The 25,562-nt window shown below is 39.6% G+C and overlaps 1 long non-coding RNA gene across 1 annotated transcript in view; it reads right to left on the bottom strand.

The window, feature by feature from the left end:
* Window positions 1–17,908, bottom strand: part of LOC309659956 — a 77,970-nt gene extending 60,062 nt beyond the window's left edge. The window contains exon 1 of the long non-coding RNA XR_014263066.1: window positions 12,820–17,908. This is a non-coding gene — a long non-coding RNA (uncharacterized lncRNA). The remainder of the gene's footprint in view (window positions 1–12,819) is intronic.
* Window positions 17,909–25,562: the final 7,654 nt, after the last annotated feature.

Below are 25,562 nucleotides of genomic sequence, written 5' to 3'. Positions count from 1 at the left end.
GGTTATATGGTAACTATGTATTTAATTTTTAAAGAAAATGCCAGATGGTTTCCAAAGTAGCTGCATCATTTTGCATTCCCACCAGCAGAGTACAAGTGTTTCAGTTTCTCCACATCCTCACAATTATTGTCTGTCTTTTTCATTATAGCCATTCCAGTGGGTGTGAAGTGGTGTTTCATTGTGGTTTTTATTTGTATTTCCCTAATGGCTAGTGATGTGAGCATTTATCATGGTTTCTTGGCCATCTGTATATCTTCTTTGGAGATAGATCTATTCATATCACTTGCACATTTCTAAATTGAGTTGTCATATTATTCTTGCATCAGTAATAATACAAGTTGCCTATAAGATATTTGATTTGCAAATATTTTCTCACATGATTTGGGTTGTCTTTTAATTTTTATGATAGTATCTTTTGAAGCATAAAGGTTTTTAATTTTAATGAAGTCCAGTTTATCTATTTCTTTTTCTTTTGTCACTTGTGCTTTTGGTGTCATATCTAAGAAGCTGTTACCAAATCTAAGGTCACAAAGATTTACCCCTGTTTTAGGAGTTTTATAGTTTCAGCTCTTACATTTAGGTCTTTGATCTATTTTGAGTTAATTTTTGTATATTGTGTGACATAGGAGTCTGACTTCATTCTTTTGCATGTGGCTATCAGTTGTCCCACCACCATTTGTTGAGAAGACTATTCTTTCTGCAGCAAATGGTCTTGGCATTGCATTAAAACAGTAGATCAGTTTGAGACTCAAAAATAATGTTAATTCTTTCAGTCCTTTAACATGGGATTTTCATTTTTTCAGACTTTTAAAATTTCTTTTAATGATGGTTTATAAAAGTTTCATTGTGCAAATCTTGTACTTCTTTAATTTATTCCTAAGGATTTTATTCTTTTTGATGCTATTGCAAGTAAAATTGTTTTAATTTCAATTTCTGATTGTTTATTGCTAACAAATAGAAATAGAATTGATTTTTGTGTATTGACCTTGTATCCTGCAAAGTAGCTGAACTCATTGATTAGTTCTAGTAGGGTTTTTCTTTCCTCTCTCTCTCTTTTTTTTTTTTTTTTTTTGTAGATTCTTTAGGATTTTCTAAAGAGAAGGTCATGTCATCAAAGAATAGTGATGGTTTTACTTCTTTCTTTTTCTGGATTCTTTTCCTTCTTTTTTCTTTTTCTTTTCCTTTTCTTTTCTTTCTCTTTTTTCTTTTCTTTTCTATCTTTTATTTCCCCAAAATGACCTGGTAATAACCCCTAGTACAATGTTGAATAGAAGTGACAAGAATAGACCTCCTTTTCTTGTTCCTGATCTTAGAGGGTAAAGCTTTCAATCTTTCTCCATTAAGCATGATACTAGCTGTGGGTTTTTGCAAATGCCCTTTATCAGGTTGAGGAAGTTTCCTTCTGTTTCTAGTTTTATTGTTGTTGTTGTTTTTAATCATCAAATGGTATTGGATTTTTTGTCAGCTCTCATACATTGCTGGTGGGGTTGTTAAATGGTGCAGCCACTTTGGAAAACAGCCTGGCAGTTCCTTGAAAAAGTTAAACACAGAATTACCGTATGACCCAGAAATTTCACTCTTTTTTTTTGTTGTTATTAAAACCATTGCACATTTTTCTTTAGCATCTTTATTGGAGTATAATTGCTTTACAATGTTGTGTTAGTTTCAAAGTGAATCAGCTATATGTATACATATATCCCCATATCTCCTCCCTCTTGCGTCTCCCTCTCCCCCTCCCTATCCCACCCCTCTAGGTGGTCACAAAGCACCGAGGTGATCTCCCTGTGCTATGCAGCTGCTTCCCACTAGCTATCTATTTTACATTTGGTAATGTATATATGTCAGTGCCACTCTCTCACTTCATCCCAGCTTACCCTTCTCCCTCCCTGAGAAATTTCACTCTTAAGTATATATTCAAAGCAGTTGAAAACATATGTCTACACAAAAACTTGTAAACAAATATTCATAGCAACCTTATTCATAATAGTCAAAATTAGAACAATCCTAATGTTCATCAACTGATAAATGGATTAACAAAATATGATATATCCATCCAGTAGAATATTATTTAGTCATAAAAAGCAATGAAGGGCTTCCCTGGTGGCGCAGTGGTTAAGAATACGCCTGCCAATGCAGGGTACACGGGCTCGAGCTGTGGTCTGGGAAGATCGCACTTTCCGCAGAGCAACTAAGCCCATGTGCCACAACTACTGAGCCTGTGCTCTAGAACCTGCAAGCCACAACTACTGAAGCCTGTGCACCTAGAGCCCATGTTCCATGACAAGAGAAGCCACCGCAGTGAGAAGCCCACGCACCTCAATGAAGAGTAGCCCCCGCTCGCCACAACTAGAGAAAGCCTGCACGCAGCAACAAAGACCCAACTCAGCCATAAATAAATAAATAAATTTATTAAAAAAAAAACAACAAGGAAATACTGATATATGCTACAACATGGATGAATCTTGAAAACATTATGCTAAGTGAAGGAAGCCAGACACCAAAGACCACATGTTGCATGATCCTATATATATGAAATGTCCAGAATAGGCATATAGAAAGAAAGACAGAAAATAGATTAATGGTTGCCAGGGTCTGGGGGGAGGGGGACTGGGGAGTGACTCTGAAGGGGTATGGGGTTTCTTTTGGGGGTCGTGAAAATGTTCTGGAATTAGATAGTGGTGATGGTTGCATGACTTTGTGAATATACTAAAAATCACTGACTTGCACACTTTAAAAGGGTGATTTTATGGTATGTGAATTATGTTTCAACAAAATATTTCTACCCATTCTTTAAGCTTTATTGATCATTCTTGGTATCCACCCCAATCTGATGTGTTCCAATTCTTCCTTTGAAACTTTACCTTTGGGCAAATCTCTTCTATAGCAACTCCTGTGGCCTTGACATACAAGTATTCGTGTGTCTTTCAAAGGTTTAAGGGAGGTATATATTGAAATGGATATCACCTAGAGAGGCAGGTACTGTACGGGTAGCATTATGGTAAAGAATTTGCTAGGGTCTTATCAATGATTCCAGCCTCACTATCCAGAAATTCTATCTTGTCAGTGTTCCAGAGTCAACCAAACCCGCACAGTTCCTAAATTCACAAGAGTATGAACATGAACCCAGAATGCCATTATGTTTATTGTGATTGAGATCATCTGTCTAGTGGAGTGGTCCTACCAGAGCATGTTCTTCCTCTGGGTACATATCAATACAAACTGGGATAGCAAAAGTGAGAAATTTGCTTGGTGGACATGTAGTCAGAGCAATGCTGTGATCCTAAAGCTTGGTACAAAATAGTCAAAAGCAGCTTCACAGCAGGGCTAAAGCCGACAACAGAACTTAATAGTGTTTATCTCTGTGTCTCTCCTTTATCCAAGAATCACCTGATTCTTGTCCATCTTCATCTCACTTCAAGTCCAGGAAACATTTTATCTCTAAGCTCTCTTTTTACAGACTTCTGATCATTCCTTATGTGCTAAATTTATAGTTTAAATCCTAGAAAGCAGCCTTGCAGTAGTAGCCCCAGCTAGTGCTCAATGTCTTCTCCATGAAACTGTAAGTTCCATAAGGCAAAGATTGACTAACACATCTTTGTATCTCTGGTAGCATCTAGCACAGATATGCATGTTATAAGTATGATTGAGATGAACTATAACTTGAGGTAATTTATTATCCTCAAAACACATTGATTGGTAATTTTCTTTTCCTTCATAGTGTTATATATGACAATAGCAGAAATATGAGAGTCTATCAATGTGGTTAATATGAATTTCTTAAGTTATACAGTTATCTGTATATTGAGTAGACTTATTGAGGATAACCTGCATTGTTTTATGTGAAGTTACTGAAACAGTGAGGCCTCAAAAATAGTTACTGCCAGTGCACTGTCTTCTATTTCAGTAGTCCTCAAACTTAGGTGTGCATCAGAATCACCAGGAGGGCTTGCTGACACACAGAGGTCCCAACCCCAGCGCTTCTGATTCGGTAGGTCTGGGATGGGGACCGAAAATTTGAATTTCTACCAGGCTTGTTCTCAGGTGATGCTGATGTGGCTCGTCTAGGACTAACTACACTTTGAGAACTATTGCTCTCCTTGGTCTGTGGGTTTGAATTGGAGCCCTACAGTGTGGTCTGTGGATCAGAGCAATGGCAGTACCCAAGAGCATTTTAGAAATCAAGGATCTCAGACCCCATCATGACTCCAGAGTCAGATCTTGCAGTGTAACAAGATACCTCTGGTGATTAGCATGCAGTCACTAAAATTAGAGAAACACTGAATTGGAGCACTGAGAAAAGTCATTTGCCGAACAGGCCAGAGAGGTGTTAAGTGAAAGATACTCTAATGAAAAGTACCAGGAAACTGTAAGTGTGCTAGAATATGCGTCTTCAAACTAAGCTGAAAGAGCAGAGAAAACAGGGTGACTAGATCAGTCAGGGTCCCGGCGGGACACAGATGGGATACTCAAAGAGGAAATTGAAGAAATTTTTATGAAGACACTCTTTGCAAAGGTGTGGTCAGGCTCAAGGTAGCGTATAGTGGATGGTGAAGCATTCAGATATTAATAACAGTGAAAATCTGTTGCCACCCTTAGTCATGAAAGGGCAAGGTGACCGCTAAAGGGGGTAGAGGACAGATAAATATCCAGACCTCTTTTTCTTCTCATCCTTTAGTGTCCTCAGTGTGCCTTCTAATGGCCAACTCCACCTAGAAGGTGGAAGGCAAGGAAGCTAGCTGATACAATTCCTAGAAGTCAGCCTCCTGGGGCACAGAGGAGAGTGTAGAAGGGTGGAGAGCTCTCCCTTAAAAGAATCTTTTATTATCCATGCACTAGTCAGAATAGTTTGGGTCAAAAGTTATACCCATCTTTTTTTTTTTTTTCCCTCCAAATGAAAGTAGTATATGGGGAAAGTGTCTGTTACCTTGACATGGAAAATCCAAATATTCCCCTTCCACCTGCAACCTGAGCACACTTGAATGACTCCACCAGACGAGAAAGAACATGAGGGAACAGGTGATGATATATTAGTGAGCAGTGGCTCAACTTGCTGACTGAGTTTGTCTGCAGAGTTTATGTGGTAAGTCGAGGCCCTGCAGTGGAAAAGTAAATAGGCAGACAATCATCTTAGTGACTCCAGGAACTGTGCAAAGGCTGAAGAAGCTTGCTTGGGACAAGCATAACTGATAGAGGGTTCAAGCCAGAACTCATGTGGAAACAAGAGTGAATGGGGAAATTATTCTCTTGAGTAATTTTTAAATGTCTTAGTTTAGATTCTCCTTTTTTAACAGATTTATTAAGATATTAATTGATATACAAAGAACTGTATGTATTTAATGTGTACATTCAGATGAGTTTGGACACATGCAAACACCCATGATTCCATCTCCACAATTAAGGTAATAGACATATTCAACACCTCCCAAAGTTTACTTGTGTGCCTTTGTTGTTTTGTTTATATATGCATGTGGTAAGAATACTTAACATTAGATCTACCCGCTTAACAAAGTTTGAAGTGCACAGTAGTTAACTATAGGTACTGTGTTGTACAGCAGATCCCTAGAACTCATTCATTTAGCATAACTGAAACTTTATACCCATTAAACAGCAATTTCCCATTTCTTCCACTCCCAGCCCCTGGCAACCACTATTGTATTCTCTGCTTCTATGAGTTTTACTATTTTAGCTATCTCATATTAATGGAATCATGAAATATTTGTCCCTCTGTGACTAGCTTATTTCACTTAACAGAAAGTCTTCCAGGTTCATTCATGTTGTCACAAATGGCAGGATTTCCTTCTTTTCTTAGGTTGAATAATACTCTATTATATGTATACACCACATTTTCTTTATCCATTCGTCTGTCCACAGACACTTGGGTTGTTTCTATGTCTTGGCTATCATAAATGAGTGTGCATTCTCTGGAAAGCTGATACTCTGACCTAGGGTAAAGTTGTTTACCCTAGGTCAGAGTTTTTCAAAATGTTCTAAGTACATATAAATTGACTGGGGAGCTTGCTAAAATGCAGATTCTTATTCTGTAGGTCTGGAGTGGGTCCAGAGATTTTGCATCTTTTAGAGCTCCCAGGTGATGCCGATGCTAAGGCCTTAGGAATATACTTTAAGTAGCAAGGTCCTAAGGTACCGAAGATCAAGAGCAGTCTGATTCTACTGAAATTGGAATTTTGTGTCTTTAGCCTTTGGAAAATTGGTGGTAGATTAGAGAAGATCCATGGAAGGAGGAGAGAATGGCTCATTGTTCTTTTTATTTTCAACTTCCCTTGTCTTAGCCCTTAATTTCATACTCCTTTGACATATTTACCCTATCAACAATCCCGTTTCATCCTATTACAGATACTGAAACAGGAATCACAGTTCTATTTAATTTGTCTTCCATACTTCCTTGGAATTGGTTTCTCATGTACATAAGTCTAATATAAGTCAGGAAAAGAGGTAAATTTGATCCGACTGTTTTTGATGATAAAGCATACCCTTTAAGCCAAAGGCATAATTGCAGTCTATAAAATGGCATCACCCAACATTCCCATGGACATAGAATCCTTGGGCATCAGTCTTCACCATTGTCTGACGGCACAGGTAAAAAGTAAAAACTACGCCCAAAGGGCAAGTCAGAATCCTACAGTGCCCTCTTGAAGAGGTTTCAGATTCCTTGGCAGTGAATTAACCGACAAACACTCACTGAATACCTACTACATGCATTGTGTTATGGTAGATATTGTGAGACTATAGAAAAAAACAAGGACCCTGGATCCAGATGATGACAACACCAGAGGGAAGACAAAATCAACATGTGAAACAACAAATTGTGATTAGTCAGGGAAGACTGCCATCTCAAGTTAGCTCTACACCATATACTACATGCAAAAGGACATCCCAGCACTGATTCACAATTTCAGTGCTGCGATGTCCTCACTCCTCAAAACGCATCCCATCTGCTCTCAGCTATCGATCTTAAAAACTTATTCTGTTCTTCCTTTGCTGTTTGACTTGGTTGTGAGTTCTCTCTCCAATCCCAACCTTAGATCAATCTGGGATCCTTTCAGCCCTTTTTGTTCTCCACCCACTTATACTGCCTCAGGTTAGCATGACTAATGCCAGTCCCTGAAGACCAATCCATCTTGTGGTTGGCGCTCCTACAGGGTGGACCCAATAGAAGTGATATTTGAACTGTGTGTGAGAAAAAGAGTTTGTCAAGTAAAAAAGTTGGGAAAAGTGTTTACGATGGTGGCAAGTGTGGTTTCTGAACAGTGACAATGATAAGGAATGTGGCCCAAAGCCATGTAACAGTATCAGGTAAACACCAAGGAGTAGTGGGAAATGGCATTGAAAAGCCATTCGCCAAGGACCATGATGTGATCCTCCTAGAGTGGAAGGATACCAGTTGTTCTTCCATATGTTTTGAGGCCATCGAGTACAGGTCAGCTTGCAATAAAGCTCTGTGCAGGGTGAACCCTTGATCTTACTGGCACCAGATTCTTCTCTGAAGCAGATGTGACCCTGACTTTATGTCCTGAGGATTCTAAAGAATGGGAAGGTCCTAGTTATTTCCAAGCCTAAAAATTTCCCTAAGCAGTCTATGAGACACATTAGTCTTAAGGTGATATTAATCATATCTGGGACAGACAAGCAGGCATTGATCAAAAATTAAACAGCTTGGCAAATACTTTAGTAAATTATTAAAATTTTGGTCACAGACCCTCATGTGCTTTTTGACCTTTGTTTGTTTTTTCAAAACACCACTAAGACCACCAGCATTGTCAGGGAAAGTGATTAATAGTCTAGCAATAAGATTTAAATTTAGAATGGAATACCACTAAAATGTCACGTTGTCCAGTACATGAGGGCAAAATAAACCCAGAATATTTGGTTCATATGGAAACAGAAATACCAGAGAGAGATCTATGCAATGACCCGTGGAGAGTTGACACGTGTGCTGATGCTCTGTAGCCATCATTTTGAGAACTCCCAGGTTGATCCTATACATAGTTCAGCGGAAGCCACATCTGTTCTCTTTCGCCAAGATGTAACTGTGCTCTGGCTTGATCAGCTGTCTCACGATTTTAAGGCCTTTTTTTCCTTTCCCTATATAAATAGCAAGGCCAGGCCTTTTGACTTCACTCTGGAACGCTATCAAAACCCAACAGGTGTTGGCCGTTGCTGACCTCTGGGGCCCTTTTCCCCTTCAGGGAGGAGACTGTCTACTCTTCCCAAAAGGGGTAGCCCCAAAACTTGACACCACAGAATGACAGCTGGTCTCCTTTCCCAACACATACCAGCAAGGAGGAAAGCTCAGAAGTGACAGCCGAGAATGCATGGCACTATCCGCTCTTCTCTCTCGTAAACCACCCTTAGGAGTAAAACAACTGCTGAGAATCTTATGTTTCCCATGAATGCAATTACCACAAATGTAAAAGATTTGGGAAGTTACAGATTGCCATAAAAAAAACTCAGTTACTTAGAGGTAAAAGTAATGTCTTCAGAACATGGTAAATAAGAATGTAAATCAAAGTTGTTCAAGATGTGTCTCATAGGAAAAGACTGAAGATGGTGATGCTACATGGCCTTTCTGGGGTGGGGAGGACTGTGAGGTTTTGGCCTCCAGATTAGGGTTGCCATATTATGCAAATAAAAGTAGAGGATGCCCAGTTAAATTTTAATTTCAGATGAATCACAAAAAATTTTTGTATAAATATATTCCAGACAAAATTTGGGATATACTTATACTAGAAAGTTATTTGTTATGTAACCTAAAATGCAAATTTGACTGGGTCTTTTGTATTTTTTACTGATCATTTGACTCCAAATCCAACAGTCTGTTTCGCTTTCTGATTTCTGATGAGTCTCCTCCTGAGATCAATAGTGGCATTCCTATGCCAAACAAAACTTTACTCCAAGCTTTTGAGAGAAATAGGAAACCTCAACCACAGGGCCTCCATTACATAAGTGGGTTTGGCTCTCTGTGTAATGCTGCTTCTTTCTGCTCACTCCAATTTTAATTCAAGTTTCAAGAATATGTCTTTTGTTTTAGAATACTGTATAAATAACTTCTTTGTCAGAAGAACTATGACAAATATATTAAATGAAATTTAATTTAATTTGACTAATATTTGTCCTGTGCTGAGTCAGGCATGACCTGGAAGGAGAGGGGCTGGTGAGGTGGTTTGTCAGGAATGTTCTGCTTATTCTGCTCCTGATAGACTATGGAGTTGCCTTCAGTACAAAAAAAGAATAGATCAATGTGGCTTACCCTTCAGCACAGTTAAACAGATACTTACTCAGGGCTCGCTCTATACCATCTGCTGGACTAGACGCTGAGGATGTAGAAATGGATAAGCCATTGCCCCACAGTGCTGACTCTCTTGGGGAGATATATAATGGGGGAAAGATGAATGTTATTTGGTAGCATAAGGGAACGCTTCACAGAAGAGGTGATGGAAACAGCAAAACTCCTTCTTCGGGAAAGTGTATCAGGGGCCAGAAGTCTGGGAAAGTATAAGAGGTAGCTTTTTATCATGGGATTTTCTTAGTCTTTCTAGTCATCTCCTTACTTGCTTCATTTTGTAGGAAACACTGTTGTATTTCCTGCATGTTAATAGCATTTATTGGTAAATTTTAGAAAGTTAACATAATGCTGTTACTAGGGAGTAGGGAATCCATACATGGCTTTGGAGGTTTATGAACCTCCTAAAATTATACATAAAAATTTATCTGTACAGACAATATGAATTTTTCTAGGGGAGAGTGGCTTATAGTTTTTTTTTTTAATTCTTGAAGTATTCTATGATCTCCCAAAAGTTAAAAACATCTGTCATAGAGAAGTCAGATAGAATGTTCATCCAAAATAACATAGCTCATAATCAATAAATATATGTTGAGAATCAACTTCCTATAGAGCTGTTATTATAAGCTTTGGAGAGCAAAACAAGAAGAGTTACTACGCTTGTGTAAAAACAATCTCAAGCTTTACTATGCTTGTGTAAAAACAATCTCAAGCTTTGGAGGAAAAAAGTGAGAACATGTGCTCAAAATAATGTATTTATCATAGAATCATACTACAGATGGGGCACTTGAGAGAGTGTCTGTTCCATTAGAACTGATCTTCTGCTCACCAGGGGGTGTCCCCGGCTCCATGAATGTCCAGGTAGAAGATTTCACAGCACTCTCAACGTTTCCTATATTTATTATATTCATAAACATTGACTCATGAAACCAAGGCATGATAAAATTCAGAGCAGATCCCCTAAATATACTCAAATCCACACTTTCTCCTACTTTTTATTATTTTAGATTTTCTTCATAATCTGTTTCTGAAAGGAGAATATTAATTGAGTGACTATTTTGTCATTACAACAACCCTATGAGGCATGTTTTTTTAATGCCCATTTTACACGTGGTGATATTGAGACTCAACAAAGTTAAGTTACACTTAACCTGTGGCAGGAGAGCTAAAACGGACATCTGAGTATTATTGTCAAGAAAGGATGGAAGCAGCTGAGTATACAACGAAGTGGAGAGGTCCAAGCTGGACAGAGTTGTTGAGGAGAATCGTGTTGCATTGGTGATGCCATTTACCTGCTATCTGGATTTGCAGGTCTCTGAACAAGCCTGCCATTATCCCATGATACACTGATTGGAAATTTGCTGATTTTATATGTTTTTATTTTATAAAAAACTGTTACTGAAGGCAGATGTTATAATTAAACACAATATAATTTTACGTATGATGCAATAATGGAACATATCATGGCATTTCCTGGGCTTCAGATATCTGATAAGATAATCGCTCTATGGATCAAAGTGAATTAAAGAGGTAGTTTTAATTATGACTGAATAATATAGTTTAGATTAAAACAGAACTAGCAAAAAAAAAGTTAAAACCAAGCATTTATCCAATAGATATTGAAATTTGTTAATTGATTCAGGTCCAACATAGACTCTTGTGCAGAGGTCACTATTGCTCACCAATTTCCAGGTACTTCTCTGCATTTCCCAGCCCTTCCTTGCAGTTGAATTGGGGCCACATGCCTGGCATATGTCATGTGTTACTTCTAGATAGAGGCATTTAAAAGCCATACTGCCAGCTCCATCCCTTTCATCTCCTACTCTGGTAATTTTGGAGGCCAAAACTTCCAAAAGGAACAGCTGTGAGATGGAGGAGGGCCATCCAATCCATACTGGGCTTTCCATGAGTGAGAAGTAAATGTTCAGTGTGTCCAGCCGCTGAGATTTTGAGGCTTAGTTTATAACAGTTGCCCTCAAAGTGTAGTTACAGACCAGCAGCATCAGCCTCCCCTTGAAGCTTGTTAGAAATGCAGAATCTCTTTCTCTACCCAATAATACCAGAATCTACATTTTAACAAGATCCCTGGATGATTGATACACATATTAATTTGAGAAGCTCTGTTATAAATCATACCTGAAGTTCTGGTAATTTGGACTACTAGTATTGATATTCAGATCTGGGAATTCCAAACCTGATTTAACACCAAAGTTAATAGCATAGGTTTTTAAAAACACAGATATGAGATGTACTGGTTAAGAATCTCTAGAGGTGAGTCCAAGAATGTCTATTTATTAAAACTTCCCAGTGATTCTGATTATCAGCTAGGTTTAGAATTTTGTCAGTTCTCATTGGGAATACAGATAGATATACAGCATCAGCTTAAATTTTGCTATTTTATAATCTTTATGAATGATATAAATCTTGAGAGTTTAGAAAACAGATAATCCATGAAAGGCCCTGATACTTATGTGTAGAGTGAATGGAATTAAGCATTTTTGTCGCTTGTTATCTGATCTCGGGAAGCAAAGTGACTCTCTTTTCTTAGCCTCAGGAACTCTGGGGAAAAGCTGAGCAGCGGGAGGGGGCAGAATGCATGGCCTCCATTGGCACTGCCATTTCCAGCAGATGGGTTTGCTTCAGCCCTTTCTGGGCTAAATGTGTCTCTGAGTTTAAAAAACCCTGAAGCAGTCTTCGTTTAACAGCTTCCTTGTCAGAATGAGGCAGCTCCATTTTCCTTTGTGTACAGACATCAAAATACTGGCTCTTCCCTTCTTTATTTCTGCCTTTCCTCCTCATGGGTCAAAACTGCACACAAAAAAAGAAGCATTGTAATCCAGTAAGCTCACTACCAAAGAACAGGAGAGAGCCTGGCTGCTTCATGAAACAGGCAGTTAGAGTCCTTCTTTTTAAATTTCTCTCTGGGATGGTTGTTATTTTGCATATCATTTCTAAAATTTCGTCTCTGTCCCCTTGAACTAGATCAGCAGCCTTCAGCTCCCTTGGTACCCACTCTTGGCTCCTGGCCTTTTGCCTCTGAATGCTCTTTAAGCATGTAACAAAACAGGAAAAATCTTGAAACACAGTTTTGCATAATTGTTTTCTCAGGACAACACCAATGCTAAATTACAAAAAAAAAAAACCCAACAAGAAACCCTCCATGGTGCATCCAAGATGATCATCCAAGATGGGTGATGGTGAGCACAGCTGAGGAGTTGCCTGATTTCACAGGGGCTCCTAGCCCTGTTTGGAACAGAATATTTCCAACAAGGGCATAAGCTACAGAAGCTAATGAAGCTATGTCATTTATTTCAAGGATTTAGGGACATGGGACATGGCTGGACAGGAGGATAAAGCAGAAGTCACCAGGTTCTATAGGAGCTTTGGATTTAAGGGAAGGGCAAGGAGGAACAAAAGGAGTAGGATATAAGAGGTGGCAAGGGAGATTGGTTCAAGATGGCGGAGTAGAAGGATGTGCGCTCACTCCCTCTTGCAAGAGCACTGGAATCACAACTAACTGCTGAACAGTCATCGACAGGAAGACACTGGAACTCACCAAAAAAGATACCCCACATGCAAAGACAAAGGAGAAGCCGCAATGAGATGGTAGGAGGGGGCGCAATCACACTAAAATCAATTCCCATAACTGCTGGGTGAGTGACTCACAAACTGGAGAACACTTATACCACAGAAGTCCACCCACAGGAGTGAAGGTTCTGAGCTCCGCGTCAGGCTTCCCAACCTGGGGGTCTGGCAATGGGAGGAGGAATTCCCAGAGAATCAGACTTTGAAGGCTAATGGGATTTGACTGCAGGACTTCGACAGGTCTGGGGGAAACAGAGACTCCCCTTTTGGAGGGCACACAAAAAAGCAGTGTGTGCATCAAGACCCGGTGGAAGGAGCAGTGACCCCATAGGAGACTGAACCAGACCTAACTGCTAGTGTTGGAGGGTCCCCTGCAGAGGCGGGGGGCAGCTGTGGCTCACCACGGGGACAAGGACACTGGCAGCAGAAGTTCTGGGAAGTACTCCTTGGTGTGAGCTCTCCCAGAGTCCGACATTAGCCCCACCAAAGGGCCTGTAGGCTCCAGTGCTGGGTCGCTTCAGGCCAAACAACCAACAGGGAAGGAACTCAGCCCCACCCATCAGCAGACAAGTGGATTAAAGTTTTACTGAGCTCTGCCCACCAGAGCAACACCCAGCTCTACGATTCACAAGTCCCCCCAGTCAAGAAGCTTGCACAAACCTTGTAGATAGCTTCATCCACCAGAGGGCAGACAGCAGAAGCAAGAGAACTACAGTCCTTCACCCTGTGGAACAAAAACCACATTCACAGATAGACAAAATGAAAAGGCAGAGGACCATGTACCAGATGAAGGAACAAGATAAAACCCCAGAAAAACAACTAAATGAAGTGAAGATAGGCAACCTTCCAGAAAAAGAATTCAGAATAATGATAGTGATGATGATCCAGGACCTCGGAAAAAGAATGGAGGCAAAGACTGAGAAGATGCAAGAAATGTTTAACAAAGACCTAGAAGAATTAAAGAACAAACAGAGCTGAACAATACAATAACTGAAATGAAGAATACACTAGAAGGAATCAATAACAGAATAACTGAGGCAGAAGAATGGGTAAGTGACCTGGAAGACAGAATGGTGGAATTCACTGCTGCGGAACAGAATACAGAAAAAAAAACAAGACAGCCTAAGAGACCACTGGGACAACATTGAATGGACCAACATTCGCATTATAGGGGTCCCAGAAGGAGAAGAGAGAAGAGAAAGGACCTGAGAAAATATTTGAAGAGATTATAGTCGAAAAATTCCCTAACATGGGAAAGGAAATAGCCACCCAAGTCCAGGAAGCACAGAGAGTCCCAGGCAGGATAAACCCAAGAAGAAACATGCCGAGACACATAATAATCAAATTGACAAAAATTAAAGACAAAGAAAAATTATTAAAAGCAACAAGGGAAAAATGACAAATAACATAGAAGGGAACTCTCATAAGATTAACAGCTGATTTCTCAGCAGAAACTCTGCAAGCCAGAAGGGAGTGGCACAATATATTTAAAGTGATGAGAGGGAAGAACCTACAACCAAGATTACTGTACCCAGCAAGGATCTCATTCAGATTCGAGGGAGAAATCAAAAGCTTTACAGACAAGCAAAAGCTAAGAGAATTCAGCATCACCAAACCAGCTCTACAACAAATGCAAAAGAAACTTCTCTAAGTGGGAAACAGAAGAAAAGGACCTACAAAAACAAACCCAAAACAATTAAGAAAATGGTCATAGGAACATACATATCGATAATTACCTTAAATGTGAATGGATTAAATGCTCCAACCAAAAGACACAGGCTCGCTGAATGGATACATAAACAAGACCCATATATATGCTGTCTAAAAGAGACCCACTTCAGACCTAGGGACACATACAGACTGAAAGTGAGGGGATTGAAAAAGATTTTCCATGTAAATGGAAATCAAAAGGAAGCTGGAGTAGCAATACTTTTATCAGATAAAGTAGACTTTAAAATAAAGAATGTTACAGGAGACAAGGAAGGACACTACATAATGATCAAGGGATCAATCCAAGAAGAAAACGTAAGAATTATAAATATATATGCATCCAACATAGGAACACCTCAATGCATAAGGCAAATGCTAACAGCTATAAAAGAGGAAACCGAAAGTAACACAGTATTAGTGGGGGACTCTAACATCTCACTTACACCAATGGACAGATCATCCGGACAGAAAATTAATAAGGAAACACAGCTTTAAATGACACAATAGACCAAATAGATTTAATAGATATTTGTAAGACATTCCATCTGAAAACAGCAGATTACACTTTCTTCTCAAGTGCACATGGACCATTCTCCAGGATGGTCACATCTTGGGTCACAAATCAAGCCTTGGTAAATTTAAGAAAATTGAAATCATATCAAGCATCTTTTCCGACCACAAGGCTATGAGACTAGAAATAAATTACAGGGAAAAAAATGTAAAAAAGGAAAAACACATGGAGGCTAAACAATACGGTACTAAATAGCCAAGAGATTATTGAAGAAATCAAAGAGGAAATCAAAAAATACCTAGAGACAAATGACAATGGAAACACGATGATCCAAAACCTATGGGATGCAGCAAAAGCAGTTCTAAGAGGGAAGTTTATAGCAATACAATCCTACCTCAAGAAACAAGAAACATCTCAAATAAATAATCTAACCTTACACCTAAAGGAACCAGAGAAAGAAGAACAAACAAAACCCAAAGTTAGTCGAAGGAAAGAAATCATAAAGATCAGAGCAGAAATAAATGAATAGAAACAAAGAAAACAATAGCAAAGATCAATAAAACTAAAAGCTGGTTCTTTGGGAAGATAAACAAAATTGATAAACCTGTGGCCAGACTCCTCAAGAAAAAGAGGAAGAGGACTCAAATCAATAAAATTAGAAATGAAAAAGGAGAAGTTACAATGGACACTGCAGAAATACAAAGCATCATAAGAGACTACTACGAACAACTCTATGCCAATAAAAGGGCCAACCTGGAAGAAATGGACAAATTCTTAGAAAGGTATAATCTTCCAAGACTGAACCAGGAAGAAATAGAAAATATGAACAGAGCAATCACAAGTAAGGAAGTTGAAACTGTGATTAAAAATCTTCCCAACAAACAAAAGTCCAGGACCAGATGGCTTCACAGGTAAATTCTATCAAACATTTAGAGAAGAGCTAACACCCATCCTTCTCAAACTCTTCCAGAAAATTGCAGAGGAAGGAACACTCCCAAAGTCATTCTTCGAGGCCACCATCACCCTGATACCAAAACCAGACAAAGATACTACAAAAAAAGAAAATTACAGACCAATATTACTGATGAATATAGATGCAAAAATCCTCAACAAAATACTAGCAAACAGAATCCAAAAACACATTAGAAGGATCATACACCATGATCAAGTGGGATTTATCCCAGGGATGCAAGGATTCTTCAATATATGCAAATCAATCAATGTGGTACACCATATTAACAAATTGAACAATAAAAACCATGTGATCATCTCAATAGGTGCAGAAAAAGCTTTGACAAAATACAACACCCATTTATGATAAAAACTCTCCAGAAAGTGGGCATAGAGGGAACCTACCTCAACATAATAGAGGCTGTGTATGACAAACGCACAGAAAACATCATTCTCAATGGTGAAAACTAAAAGCATTTCCTCTAAGATCAGGAACAAGACAAAGATGTCCACTCGCGCCTCTCTTATTCAACATAGTTTTGGAAGTCCTAGCCACAGCAGTCAGAGAAGAAAAAGAAATGAAAAGAATCCAAACTGGAAAAGAAGTAAAGCTGTCACTGTTTGCAGATGACATGATACTATACATAGATAATGCTAAAGATGCCACCAGAAAACTACTAGAGCTAATCATTGAATTTGGTAAAGTTGCAAGATACAAAATGAATGCACAGAAAATCTCTTGCATTCCTATACACTAACAACGAAAGATCAGAAAGCGAAATTAAGGAAACAATCCATTCTCCATTGCAACTAAAACAATAAAATACCTAGGAATAAACCTACCTAAGGAGGTAAAAGACCTGTACTCAGAAAAATATAAAACAGTGATGAAAAAAATCAAAGATGACACAAACAGATGGAGAGATATACCATGTTCTTGGATAGGAAGAATAATTATTGTGAAAATGCCTGTACTACCCAAAGCAATCTACAGATTCAATGCAATCCCTATCAAATTATCAATGGCATTTTTTACAGAGCTAGAACAAAAAATCTTAAAATTTGTATGGAGACACAAAAGACCCCAAATAGCCAAAGCAATCTTGAGGGAAAAAAACGGAGCTGGAGGAATCAGAGTCCCTGACTTCAGACTATACTACAAAGCTACAGTAATCAAGACACTATGGTACTGGCACGAAAACCGAAATATAGATCAATGGAACAGGATAGAAAGCCCAGAGATAAACCCACGCACCTATGGTCAACTAATCTATGACAGAGGAGGCAAAGATATACAATGGAGAAAGGACAGTCTCTTCAATAAGTGGTGCTAGCAAAACTGGACAGCTACATGTAAAAGAATGAAATTAGAACACACCCTAAAACCATACACAAAAATAAACTAAAAATGGATTAAAGACCTAAATGTAAGACCAGACACTATAAAACTCTTAGAGGAAAATATAGGAAGAACACTTCTCTTTTTTAAAATATATTTATTTATTTATTTATTTTTGGCTGCATTGGGTCTTCATTGCTGCACGCGGGCTTTCTCCAGCCGTGGCGAGCGGGGCCACTCTTTGATGTGGTGCGTGGAATTCTCATTGTCGTGGCTTCTCTTGTTGCGGAGTGAGGGCTCTAGGCGCGTGGGCTTCAGTAGTTGTGGCACGAGGGCTCAGTGGCTGTGGCTCGTGGGCTCTAGAGCGCAGACTCAGTAGCTGTAGCACATGGGCTTAGTTGCTCTGTGGCATGTGGGATCTTCCTGGACCAGGGCTCAAACCCATGTCCCCTGCATTGGCAGGCGGATTCTTAACCACTGCACCAACAGGGAAGTCCCAGGAAGAACACTCTTTGACATAAATCACAGCAAGATCTTTTTTGACCCACCTCGTAGAGCTATGGAAATAAAAACAAAAATAAACAAATGGGACCTAATGAAACTTCAAAGCTTTTGCACAGCAAAGGAAACTATAAACAAGACGAAAGACCCCCCCTCAGAATAGGAGAAAATGTTTGCAAATGAAGCAATGGACAAAGAATTAATCTCCAAAATATATAAACAACTCATGTAGCTCAATATTTAAAAAAACAACCCAATCAAAAAATGGGCAGACGACCTAAATAGACATTTCTCCAAAGAAGATGTACAGATGGACAAGAGGCACATGAAAAGATGCTCAACATCACTAATTATTAGGGAAATGCAAATCAAAACTACAATGAGGTATCACCTCACAACACTTAGAATGGGCATCATCAGAAAATCTACAAACAACAAATGCTGGAGGGGGTGTGGAGAAAAGGGATCCCTCTTGCACTGTTGATGGGAACGTAAATTGATAGAGCCACTATGGAGAACAGTATGGAGGTTCCTTAAAAAACTAAAAATAGAAATACCATTTGACCTAGCAATCCCACTGCTGGGTATATACCCAGAGAAAACCATAATTCAAAAAGACACATGCACCACAATGTTCATTGCAGCTCTATTTACAATAGCCAGGGCATGGAGCAACCTAAATGCCCATTGACAGCCGAATGGATAAAGAAGCAGTGGTACATATATACAATGGAATATTACTCAGCCATAAAAAGGAATGAAATTGGGTCATTTGTAGAGAGGTGGATGGACCTAGAGACTGTCATACAGAGTGAAGTAAATCAGAAAGAGAAAAACAAATGTCGTATATTAACGCGTATATGTGGAATCTAGAAAAATGGTACAGATGAACCAGTCTGCAAGGCAGAAATAGAGACACAGATGTAGAGAACAAACATATGGACACCAAGGGGGGAAAGCGGGGGTGGGGGGTTTGGGTGGGATGAATTGGGAGGTTGTGATTGACATTATACACTAATAAGTATAAAATAGATAACTAATAAGAACCTGCTGTATAAAAAATAAAATTAAAAAAAAAAAGGTGGCAAAGAACAGATTCTGAGGACAAAAGGAGAGAGTGAGGGAGCAGTACTGAGAGTAAGGATATTGTTTTGCAGGATTAAGTAGCAAATCCCTCTCATGAAACAAAACAATGCAAAACAAAACTGCAATTTGTTTTTCAGTACCCATAGAGTAGATATATGCAAAGCAAATTGGACTGAAGATAAAGAAAAATGTATTTCAACTCAAACAACTGGCCAATAATTGGCTAGTATTTGTGTGTAGTGTTGTTGTTATTAATAGGTTTATAAGTAAATAATGCCTTACATGGTCATTTATTCCTCCTACCCAGAATAATTAAACTGGTTGGACACATGAAATGTTTAATGAAGGCAGAGTTGTGAGGAAATGTTGGATTTCTTTTAAAACCTCCACAAAATGTATTTCTCCATAACACAGAAATTCTCTATTTTGTGCCTTTTGGATTTTTCAGCTCAGAACCTTCTCTGACCTGTTGTCACTCTAAACCAAGACTGCCTTTGGCTCTCTTTTCTTCCCTTTCTTTAAACTGCTTTCTCTCATTCTTCTTTGACCTTCAGTCTGTACTTTGCCTTCATATCCCTGCTCCTCCCTGGAGGCCATATTTCTTGCCGTCTTTGAACGTGTTTTAAAGCGGCTAATGCGGAGCGGCCACCTCGTGCTTCTCAGTAAGGCCGTAGAAGGGCCCGATAGTTTTGCAAGAGAAAATGAGCGTTTGGACTCCCTGCAGGAGCAGCACTGAATTCCTTGGAGCTCATTGTGGAGGCGACAGTGAGTCCTGTGAGCCATCAAAGGCAGGTGCAAAATAGTTCTTCTTCCCACGCAGAGAGATACCTGGGTTAGAAGCTCCAAAATAGGATTCCTCAAAGCCTAGAAGATACCCTGATGAAAGAAATGATGAGGTTGAGACCCCAGAGAGCTTGATTTTCAGAACGAAGGCTGAGCAGCGGTTTGTACGACAGGCAGCGAGTTAACCAGGAGATGCAAGATGGAAACGCGTCGCTGACCGCCCCTGTGGCATCAGCTGAAGTGGGTCACAGGCGTCTTGATTTCCAGTTCTGTGAATAGGAGGGAAAGAAGGAAGGGAAGAAGGATGGAGAGGAAGTAAAATGAAAAGACATGACAAACCTAACCTGTGCAGAAGAGAGTTAGCATTAGCAGTCCTGAGATTGCTATCCTGTGAAAGGCCTGTTTACAAGATTGGTCGTTGGCTGGAGCCTAGGAACTCAAGAGTTTAGAAGATTCCCATAATTTCCTGATAAGAAAACCTCACTGTGCCTCACCGCTTTGTGAAAATGTTGTGGCTTGTGCAGAATGCGTGCGTGCCTTCCGGGAGTCAGGAATCTTGATACCGGCTCAGTAGAGGGACCTTCCCTGACGGACAGCATTTCACACGTGTTGCCACGGTCTGTTGCTGAAGGAATTGTCAACACTCCGCTGGGAGAGGATCTTAGAAGATTGTACCTGGTTTTCTCTGGACCTCGCCCCATGTACCTTTTCTCTTTTCTAATTTTGTTTTGTATCCTTTTGCTGTAAGAAATCATAGCAGCAAGCACAACTGCATGCTGAGTCCTCTGAGTCCTAGCAAATTGTTGGACCTGGCAGTGGTCTTGGGGACCCATGACATATCATCTTTCTGACATCATTTAATAACTTCAATTTTTTAAAAAACTATGTGTTGACTTTATAACTACCCAAGAGAAATTCTGATTCATCTTTTCTATACCCACTATTTTGTTTGAAGAGTGATATCAATATGAATAGTCGTTAGAAATGTTTGGAAGGCGAGACCAATGGGGAATGTTAATGTTTTTTAGATCATATACAACTGATTAACGCACAACCGAAATGTTGGTGGCATAGTGCCAAGTGAGAAACAGGTCAGTGCAGGGCCAGAAATTTGAGTGTGAGGCTTGGCTCTACCACTTAATTGCTCTGTGACTTTGTGCAAGTTAACTTTTCTGATCTTAAGTTTTTTTTAAAAGGGAAGAGGGAGCAGTAGTACCCACTTGCGGATATAGTTTTGGGAATTAACTTGAGATAACTTATACAATACACTTAACATAGTACCTGGCATGTTCTAAGTGCTGGATCAGGGTATAAGCAGATGTTGCTAATGAACAATACAACAGAAGCAACTCAGAGGTACCGTCAAGATCACTTCTGGGGCAATCTGAGAAGCAAAAGCTGCCTGGACCTGGAGGCTCCAGTCACATCTAGAGCAGCCCCAAGAGGTCTCATTTTAAGACCATTATAGCCCGCTCAGGGGTAAACGTGCACCTCATAGATCTCCCCTGAGTGCTCCCTGGGCCCACTCCCAATCTCCCCCTCATGACCTCAGTCTTGCAGATACCTGCAGGGGAAAGGGGACTTTAAGGGTTATTTAAATCCTTCCTTCTGAACTTCAGTAGCACCGTCCCCCATGCAGGGTAGAGTGATTGACGGAGGAAGACAGATAGCCCCATCTCTGTTTGTTTCACCCCAGGTGACCTTGGGAAAGTCACTTCTCTGAACCTCAGTGTGCCTCACTGTAAAATAGATTAATTAAAAGTATCTATTCCACCTCATTTTACACTTATTGAGAAAGAAAACTTTAGATAATGTTGGCAGAGTGCTTTGGAAATGGTAAAATACTATAAAGAGAACCACTCAGGACGTGCTCTGGGTTTTTTCTAGGGTGGTTTTTCATTACCCATGGTTGTTTAGGTACTTGACAGAGGAAAGTGGCTGGAGCCTGGGACTTATTGACAAAAGAGATACCCTGCTATCACATTACTCTTAAAAGTATCATTTGAGTCCTGGGTGTTTATTGAGATGCCACAAAACCTGACAGAAATCAGATGTCCCTCCACATTGAGCAGGAGTAATAGATATCATCCCTTTTTTTATTTTTTTTTTGCATAATTAAGTAGCATGATTACTTGGGATTTATTTCTTTGTTGTTAAAACTTGTTTTTCTTTTTCTTTCTCCCTTAGTAGCCCTCTGCAGTAATTGATTGATTTGATTGTTAGAGCTTTGATTGCATCTCTGAAGATGGATTGGAATAATTATTGCAGCCTGCTGTTTAATCGTCCTGCCACACAATTAGTACTGAGATTGTGCTCTGCACAAGCACTTTATTAGCTGTAGTAATTATAGTTGGGTTTAATAATTTAATAACACACTTGGAGATGATAACTTGCTGCTTATTCAGGGGCACTTCTGTGGAACCTGCAGGTTCCTAGGCAAGTGAGAGGCTCGGTACCCATTTCTCCTCTTTGGTGACCTTTCAAGAATTCTTGAACATTCCACCTTCCAGACAGCTATGTCCATAAAGGCCCAACCTGGAGAGCTGGAATGAAGCATTGCATAGCTCAGGGGACGCCAGCTGTTTAGGGCCTGAACCTTATCTTCCTTGAGTGCCACCATCCCCAAGCTTTGGGGTATTATATGAATGGCCGACCCAGGAAGAATATATGTTCTCTGTTAATTGTGTCCCATGATACTTTTGATAAACTTGTAAAGCTCCTTCCCCAGCGTTTCGTCTTTGAAATCAGAATGAGCAGAGCAGGGTAGTGTTCAGAAGTAAAGTGCAATGGTTTAATAGTATGAGGCGAAGCATCCTTTTTTTCTACTCTGATCTTGTTAGCCTGAGTTGGGTGAACTTTCCCTACACCCCTATGACCTGGTGCTGAACTTTCCCCATGCTCCTCCCCGAGAAAAGAGATGAGGACAAATGCCAGATGCTGCTCTGGATAGATCTAACTTTGTTTCAAAACTCAAGACAGGGGCCCAGTCCTAATTCAACTGCACATGGACCACATACTAAATTATTCACTCAGTGTTTTACTTCTCACATAATGAAGACAGCCACACTTATTTGTGAAGATATTTGAGATACTCATAAAAAAACATTGTATAGTGTTAAGTTGTATTAATAGTCTGCTATATCTGTGTTTCCTAGATTGGAAGAAAAACACTTTGGAAGCTAATTCTGATCTCCTCCTTTGTTTTCTGCTTTAATCACAATTATAGGATTCACTAAATCATTTGGGAAGAAAACAGTTTTAAAAAACGTTTGCTATTTAATAGCCCAGTTTTTAAAAACATTTGCTGTTTAATCTCCACCTCTCTGTCTGTCTCTGTCTCCGTGTCTCTTTCTCTCACACCACTGACATCATTACTTATTCCTATTATCTCTTATGTCAGTATCTCTGATCTTGGAGCCTATAATTTGGACAAATGATAGTCTACAAATCACGAGGAAGTAAGTTGTCCAGACTTCCTTTGACATTCAGAACTGTACAGTTTCCCTCCTTGTTTATTTGATTTTTTTGACATTGAGGTATAAGGAAAAATTGACATATAAGAACCTTTGTGTAAAATCCTCTCAACTTATGCTTAGAAGAAATTCACTTTGCAAATTTTTTTGCAATTAGAATTTCTTTTATTGATTTTTGTTAAGCTTCAGAAGTTTTTCCCAATCCAACTATACCTCTATCAAAGAAGGCATGTTCGTTGGAGAACAAATCAATAAATTTGGAACAGATGTCATACATAGAGACCTGGCAACAATCCCTAATATGATAGCAAGCCCCTTTTCTATTTCTTTCAGTAGAGCAAGGTGACAAAGAGAGACACCTAGGTCTGAAAGAAACCTAATGTTTCCCATTTTCCCCTTGACGACAACTTCAGGCACCGATAGATCTTGCTGTGACTTTGCAGGGTGGAAGAGAGAGAATGCAACCCTGTCTGACTATGTCATACAGAGAATCAGTAATAACAGCTACGTTCTGTAAGTGCTCAGGACCTTCCTGAGCACTTCCACTGATCCTCAGAAAATATATCTGACTCAACTTGTTTCTAGGAAACCGTAACAGATTCTTTCTCTTATGAGTTAAGTGGGAGGAAGCTAGTAGTCCTGTAGTCCTTCTCTCATCAAGTGTATAGCCTTAGTAGAAGCTTGAGATATAAGGATTTTTTGCTGCAATAGGTCATAAGCACTATGGGTTTTGTAGAGATATCTATACTTTGATTGGGTATTTAGTTTATATAGAATTACCATTTTGCTCCATCAAGTACGATAATAATAATAATAATAATAATGTGGTAGGGTGAATAATGACTCCCCTGATTATCCAGGTCCTAATCCCTGGAATTGTGAATGTTACCTTATATGGCAAAAGAGACTTTGTAGATGTGATTAAGGATCTTGAGAATAGAAGATTATCTTGGATTATCCAGGTGGACCTTAAATGTAATCACCAGTGACCTTAAGAAGCAGACAAAAGGAGATTTGACAGAAGAGAAGGCTGTGTGAAGGAAGCAGAGAGAAGCAGAGTCAGAAAGGGATGTTACACTGTTGGCTTTAGAGATGGAGGATGTAGGTACAAACCTAGAAACACAGCCAGTCACTAGAAGCTGGAGAAGATACTGAAATAGATTCTCCTCTAGAGCAACTAGAGAGTGTGTAGCCTACCAACACCTTGATTTCAGCACATCAAAACCCATTTTGGAAACTGCTGGCCTCCAAAACCATAAGAGAAAAAAATCTGTGCTGCTTTTAGCTGCCAACTTTATGGTAATTTGTTATGGCAGCCACAGGAAACCAATACAAGTGACAGCAATAATAACTAACATGTAATGACCATTTGCTCTTTCACTTACTAGTTAAGAACTGTGCTAAATATTCTACATGGAGTTCTACAATTTTGCACTCATAAAACAATGTGAAGTAGGTGTTAAAATTATTCTAGTTTTACAGATGAGGAAACTGAGGCTCAGAGAAGAGCTGGGATTAAATGCATATCTGTCTGACCCCAGAACCCCTTCTCTGAACCTGTACAGGGAAGGTGTGTCCCCAAGATGTCAGCATTCCAGGGGGGAACCACTGTTGCTCCCAGAGGGCCCTGCACTATGAGAACCCTGTCCTGCTGTGGACAAAGTTTCTGATGTCTGAGAGAGCAGATCAAAGTGATCATCCATTCAGAGGATGATTCTTCTTGAAATACTCCCTTGTCACATCCGTGACACCATGTGACACCTCTGACTGCTTCTTCACAGGCTGCCTGTGAGTCCATACACCCAACCCTTGAATGTTGAACTTCTCCAGCTGTCCTACGTTCCTTTTCTTTTCTCACTTTACTCTCTCATTCTCCAGAATACATCAGGCTTTTCTGCTCTCTGCTTTCAGAACACGGACTCTTTTTCATCATAACACTCCAGTTTGTAGTTCTGCGCAGAATCCGTGATGATGAATATCTCCATCCTCCATCCCCCCTCGCCCCCCCGCCAAGAGACCGTAAGCCCATGAGAGCAGACTGTACTTCCTTTTTACTCACTGTTTCCTAGGTCAGTGTTTGGCTTTGTGTACACACTCATCAAATATTGGTTGAATAAATGAATGAGTGAATTTTTATCCCTAGTTGAGAGGAACCACTGAGGCATCTCAACTTGAGATTTGCATTTGAGATAGAACACGGGCTGTTGCGTGGAGAACAGATGAGAGAAAAGTAAGGCTGGAGATGTTAGAAAGGATCATAATAACCCAAATAAGAAATGCTGAGGAAACTGCTGTGGAGGGGGAGAAAGGAAACATATTTGA

The sequence above is a fragment of the Balaenoptera physalus genome, assembly GCF_965194825.1.
Source record: "Balaenoptera physalus genome assembly, chromosome: 4".
Taxonomy (NCBI): Eukaryota; Metazoa; Chordata; class Mammalia; order Artiodactyla; family Balaenopteridae; genus Balaenoptera; species Balaenoptera physalus.
The sequence above is the reverse complement of the archived record's forward strand: the minus strand, read 5'-3'. Positions and strand labels throughout refer to the sequence as shown.